This window comes from Myodes glareolus, chromosome 19 (assembly GCF_982192425.1).
Source record: "Myodes glareolus chromosome 19, mMyoGla1.1, whole genome shotgun sequence".
Classification (NCBI taxonomy): domain Eukaryota; kingdom Metazoa; phylum Chordata; class Mammalia; order Rodentia; family Cricetidae; genus Myodes; species Myodes glareolus.
Genome location: NC_142044.1, coordinates 42667976 through 42673947, shown reverse-complemented (window position 1 = coordinate 42673947; position 5972 = coordinate 42667976). Strand labels below are relative to the sequence as shown.

At 45.6% G+C, this 5972-nt stretch overlaps 1 pseudogene; it reads left to right on the top strand.

Moving 5' to 3' along the window:
- The first annotated feature begins 4757 nt into the window (after positions 1–4757).
- LOC148118957 (small ribosomal subunit protein uS2 pseudogene) lies at positions 4758–5661 on the top strand (annotated as a pseudogene).
- Positions 5662–5972: the final 311 nt, after the last annotated feature.

The following is a 5972-nucleotide window of genomic DNA, read 5'->3' as shown; positions in this document are numbered from 1 at the left end:
TTGTTTACCCAGTAACATTCCTGCTGCTTACTCGGCGAAAGTTCTCCCCTGTAGGACAAAGTCACCAGCACTGCCATTTGAGGGTGCTGCTTTGGTCCTAACAGACCCAAGGAGAGGTGTCTGTCAACTCAGTGAAGCATTGGCTCTCTCACTCCTGACAAAAGCCTGTGTACACGGAAGGCAGAGTAAATCAGCATCCTTAAGACTGTCTAATGTCGCTTAGTCCCAACCATGTGCCTTAGAGAGGGTTAAGCGTATCTCAGATGTGGCTGTGAGGTCCCACGTGGAGGCCCAGATAAATGTCGCTCACAGAGTGGTCTGTCAAGGGGGTGGGCAAAGACGTAGATCCATCTTGTTCTCAAGACCTTGCTTGAGTGTCACAGAACTTGGCTCATCTAGGCCTAGGACTTAAGCTTTTCTCCAGAGAACTAAAAAAAAAAAATTCCCCTGCTGCATTTATATTAAAGAACTCTACAGTGTGTATATATCACATGGAGAGCAAACATTCATGAATCAACACATCCAGATATCCACCATCAGATCAAGAATCAAAGCATTCTATCCAAAGTGGATGCTTGCATCCTTGTACAGTTTCTAATGGTGATTATTGTGCTTTTTCTCGCTGTATTCCAGCCACACCCGCTTTTGAACGGACTGTGATAAAATATACAAAAATTGACATTCTTGTTGCTTTCACATGTGTGTGGGGTGGTGCCTTGTGGACATTTAGGTGACCCAGCAAGTCAACACTGCCCACCTCCAGAATTTTTTCATATCTCGCAATTCAAACGCCACAGCAGCACGCCATTCCTCCTTTCTTGGGCCCCAGAAACCACCACTCTACCTTCTGCCTCTATAAAGTTAACTGACAGGGGACTCTAAGTGGCATCACACTGTGGCTGTCCTTTTGTCCTGGCTTGTCTCACTTAGCACAGTTTCCTCAAGATTCATCCAATTGTAGCCCAGGTAATAATGTTTTTCCTTCGTGTCTTACATAGGGTTTCTATTGCTGTGAAGAGACACCATGACTATGGCAACTCTTACAAAGAAAAATACTTAATTGGGGTGTTTCATTTATAGCTTCAGAGGTTTAGTCAACTATCATGGTAGACATGGTGCTGGAGAAGGAGCTGAGAGTTCTATATCTTGATCTACTGGCAACAGGAAGTACACTGTCACAATGAGCATAGCTTGAGCACAGGAGACCTCAAAGTCCACTCGTGCAGAAACACTTCCTCCAACAAGACCACACCAACTCCAACAAAACCATACCTCCTAATAGTGCCACTCCCTATGGGGGCCATTTTCTTTCAAACACCCCACTTTGTAAGTCTGATTTATTATAGTAATGATGACAATGATGATGGTGATTGTTGTGTCCAAAGAAAACTCCAGTCCTCCAAACTCCAAAAGTCAGTCCAAATATCCAGAAATGAGCTCTACGTGGACTACAGGAGGATTTCTGGAGGTTAAAGGACAACATTCCTCAGGACCTTGTGAAGCTGGTTCCCCTCTACCAAGAGGGGTCATTCATTTCCTTACCTCTGGCAGAAGGGACATATGGCTACCTGTGACTCAGGCTCTTTCAGTACCCCAAGTACCTGTTACACATTTCAAGTCCAGCTAGCATCTTAGCTCTCCTCCCCTCCTCCCCACCCCTCCCTCTAGCTCACGTCTTCCCTCCCCCAGCGCTCATTCTTAGAACCCTGCCCTCCTCTATCAGCTCTCCCTACTGCTCTCCTCGATCAGCTCTCCCTACTGCTCTCCTCGATCAGCTCTCCCTACTGCTCTCCTCTATCAGCTCTCCCTACTGCTCCTGCTCCTCTCACTGTGCTTTTTCCCTATGCTCCATCCCCCGCTACTCTCTCCTCTCTCAGAGATAACCCTGGCCACATTCAGTCTCCTGGCCATCTTCAGTCCAGTTCTTCCTCTTTCTGTTCTGGCCTCTTTCAGACGCTCTGGCTGTTCACCCTTTCATATGTGCAATAAAAACCTTCCCCTTAACCATACCATGGTGTGGTCATGTCAATTGATACATCTGGTGTCAAACACCTGGAGGGGCATAAATGGACCCATTTCCAAGGTGCTTGGCTTCTCCTAACTGAACTGCGTGACTGATTTGACTCTCATAAGGTATGGAACATTTGCTTCTGCTGGCTCCTACCACTGACCATATTCGACTCCAAACTTTAGAGTCCATTTCTTCAGTCACTTCTCTCCTCCACCTGATCTCTTCTGGTACTCAGGTGTCACCTCGGAGTCACTTGCTCTGTCTCTGTCAACTCCTGGAGCTTCCAACTTTTATAGAAATCACACTGGTGTCCCAATAGTGGTGTCTCAGCTTTTCTCCCCATACTGGGCACCCATCGGATGGAAGGAATTCCTCTTCTTTGTGATTTGGGACATTTCTCACGGACAAGTCTCCCAGCATTCTTGAGGACGTTCTGAATTGAAATTCTTGTCACAGGACACTTACTATTCTCTCTCTCATCCTTGCTCTCCCTCCCAACATGCTCTCTGATCTCCCCTGGAGCTGGCTCCATCTCTAACCATGGCTAACCGCTCGTCGCTCCTCACCTCCCCTGCTCTGTCCTTGTCCCTCTTCTTGGCTCACTGGAGCCCGCTGTTAAAGTCCCACAGTACATCAGGCACTTCTCTATGTCTTCCGATATCTGAGATACTCGAATCCTCGCTCTGATGTGAGGACATAGAAACACTCTGTATGCTCTCCACGGTGATTCAGGACATCTCTCTGCTAAGGCCCTTACTCCCCTCCCTCTATTGGAATGTTCTCTCTGGTGGGATTCCTTTAGTGAGACTTTTCCCCCAGCCTCGTCCACAATCCCGTCGTTCTGATTCTCTTTCCTGCTTGCTCTGTCTCTCAGCTCACTCCTGTCTCTAACCAAGAACTCTCCCAATCCAGAATCCTCACCTGCCTCCCTAATCCCTTTTCCTCCTCAGGTACTCAGGTTCCATTAAGCCTCACTGTCTTCCTGCAAGTATCCTGACATCAATACAACTCACTGGCCATTGGTGGCATACTTGAGTTCCAAATTCTCCCAGATTGTAATGACTTCCGCCACTGCACAAACAAACGATCCCCAAATCTCTCATCTCTAAACTTCTTCTGCTTCACCTTCAAAAATCTCTGATCTCCGAGCCTTCTTTGCTCTTGGCTTGCTCTAGCTCCCCATCTGTATTCAGTCCTAAAGGAATTCAAATGTCTTTGGGGTATGTGCAATATTTTAAAAATTGTTTTGTTCTGTTCTACTCTACTAAAAGGAAAAGGTGTTTCTGGAGTTGGGTTATGGCCCTCACTCTCCAGAACCAAGCATTGTTGTTAGAGTTTCCTGCTAAATCTCTGTCCTGGGTCAGGCAGGCCACCTGTCTCCTTGTGACAGGGAGAAGTAAAAGCAAAACAAAGCAGCACAGGGAAAGATGCTAAGGACCTTACAAGGACAGCAAAGTGAAGTATTTCCACTAGGGATGACTGCTGCTCCATTCACACTCCTTCCGTCGGTGTTAGCTAACTCTCTAAGTACCCCCCCATATAAATAAAACTCCTGCTAAGTACGAGCTTTATCTCAAGGTTTGTAAGACTATTGTGTAAACTCTCTTATCTCAGGATTTGTAAGTTCATTGTTCTGAAGAACTTTATAAAATCTCAACAAAAAGTTCATTTAAAGCTTGTAACAAAAGGTTGATAGTTTAAAAATAATCTATACATAGTAATCTTAATTTGCTACAACATATTTGTATGTAACTTAGATTCAACTCCTGTTTTAAAAAATATACCTGCTACAGCATAGTGTATATGTATATGTTTAAATTATTGTTTATGGAAAATAGAACTTACTAACAATAAATGTTTGATTAATGTTTATAAATTCCTAAGATTGTAAAGGTCTATCCAGGCTAGCCAAAAAAATGACTTTAATGTGTATGTCTAGTCAGTTAGTCTTTTGCTAACTGTGTTCAACACCAGGCTTCTAGAAAATTTTAGAGAAGAAACAAAATATGTCTGATGAATACGGTATGTTTGATAAATAAGGTTGATCTATTCTTAGGTCTATTTAGTCTGGCAGAAACTGACTTGAAGATGTATGCCTAGCTTCTTTGTCTTTGATAACTTTGTCAAGGTTAAGCTATTTGGATAAACTGAGTCATACCAGAAATTGTCATATTCTGTTAAGGTACACTATGAAAAGATCAGGAATGTAAGATTTCTAGTCTCTCTATAGACTATAATTATGTATTTAAAGTTTTATTTTGATGCTAAACTATCTTCAGTTCAAAATTTTAAGACTGCTTAGCAGGAATAAAACTGTAAAATTTTAATCTTATAAAAGCTACTAACTGGTGTAAACTGTCGAGGATAATTAAGACATGTAAGTTAATGGCCAGCCACTTATAATGATCCAATTATTTCACGTGCTCAAAAGTATGTTTGTATTCACGCTAAGTACAAATGTAAATTAATTTACAGGAGCAGGTTTTAGCCTTCTGTATATGCTGTCAAGGTTAAGCCTGAAGCAAGTACTTAAAAATAGGTAAAGTTTGTTTAAAACCAAGTATACTTAACAGATTCAACAATGGCCCTCAAATTCCTCAGAAAGATCTGTTGAATATAGCATTTGAAGTGTTGAATGAGAAAGGCTTTCCCTGGCAGACAAAAATACCGGCTTTTAGCCTTTCCGCGCTGTCCCGGGACGGGTCCACACGGCGGCGTTGTTCTTGGTTCCCGACGTAACTAAAAAAGGGAAACTTAAACAATGTCCGAAGCCCTTGACGTCCTGCAGATGATGGAGGAGGATGTCCTCAAATTCCTCGCTGCAGGAACCCACTTAGGTGGCACCAACCTCGACTTTCAGATGGAGCAGTACATCTACAAAAGGAAAAGCGATGGCATCTATATCATCAATCTGAAGAGGACCTGGGAGAAGCTGTTGCTTGCAGCTCGGGCTATTGCCGTTGAGAACCCTGCTGGTGTCAGTGTCATCTCCAGGAACACTGGGCAGCGAGCAGTGCTGAAGTTCGCTGCCGCAACTGGAGCCACTCCCATCGCTGGACGCTTCACCCCAAGGACCTTCACTAACCAGATCCAGGCAGCCTTCAGGGAGCCGAGGCTTCTAGTGGTGACCGATCCCAGGGCTGACCACCAGCCCCTCACAGAGGCGTCTTACGTGAACCTGCCCACCATTGCCCTGTGTAACACAGACTCACCTCTGCGCTACGTCATCGCCATCCCCTGCAACAACAAGGGAGCTCACTCGGTGGGCCTGATGTGGTGGATGCTGGCCCGGGAAGTACTTCGCATGCGTGGCACTATCTCCCGTGAGCACCCATGGGAGGTTATGCCTGGTCTTCTACAGAGACCCAGAGGACATTGAGAAGGAAAAACAGGCTGCTGCTGAGAAGGCCGTGACCAAGGAGGAATTTCAGGGCGAATGGACTACACCAGCTCCTGAGTTCACTGCTGCTCAGCCAGAGGTGGCTGACTGGTCTGAGAGTGTGCAGGTGCCCTCGGTGCCCATCCAGCAGTTCCCTACTGAAGACTGGAGAGCCCAGCCAGCCACTGAGGATTGGTCAGCAGCTCCCACAGCACAGACCACCGAGTGGGCTGGAGCCACCACTGAGTGGTCCTAAGCAAAGGAAAAAAAAAGTGGAAGGAAAATAAAGTTTCTACAGGCTGTCAAAAAAAAAAAAAAAATACCGGCTTTAGGTAACAACAGCTGGGACTCTCTCCAAAGAAGACTGGCAGCAACAGACTCCACCTGGAGCTCACTTCAGCTGTGGTAATGCCAAGCACTGGGCAGAGAACAGCTGCAGCCAGGGCCCTGCCCAGTCTGTACACCTGTAGGGCAGACTGCTCTACTCCACCTCGCCAAGTTGGGTCAGTTTTCTCCTCCACAGAAACATCTCTTAGACCTTGCCTGTCTGTCTGCCCTTCTTCTGGAGCTGCCTCTCCCTCC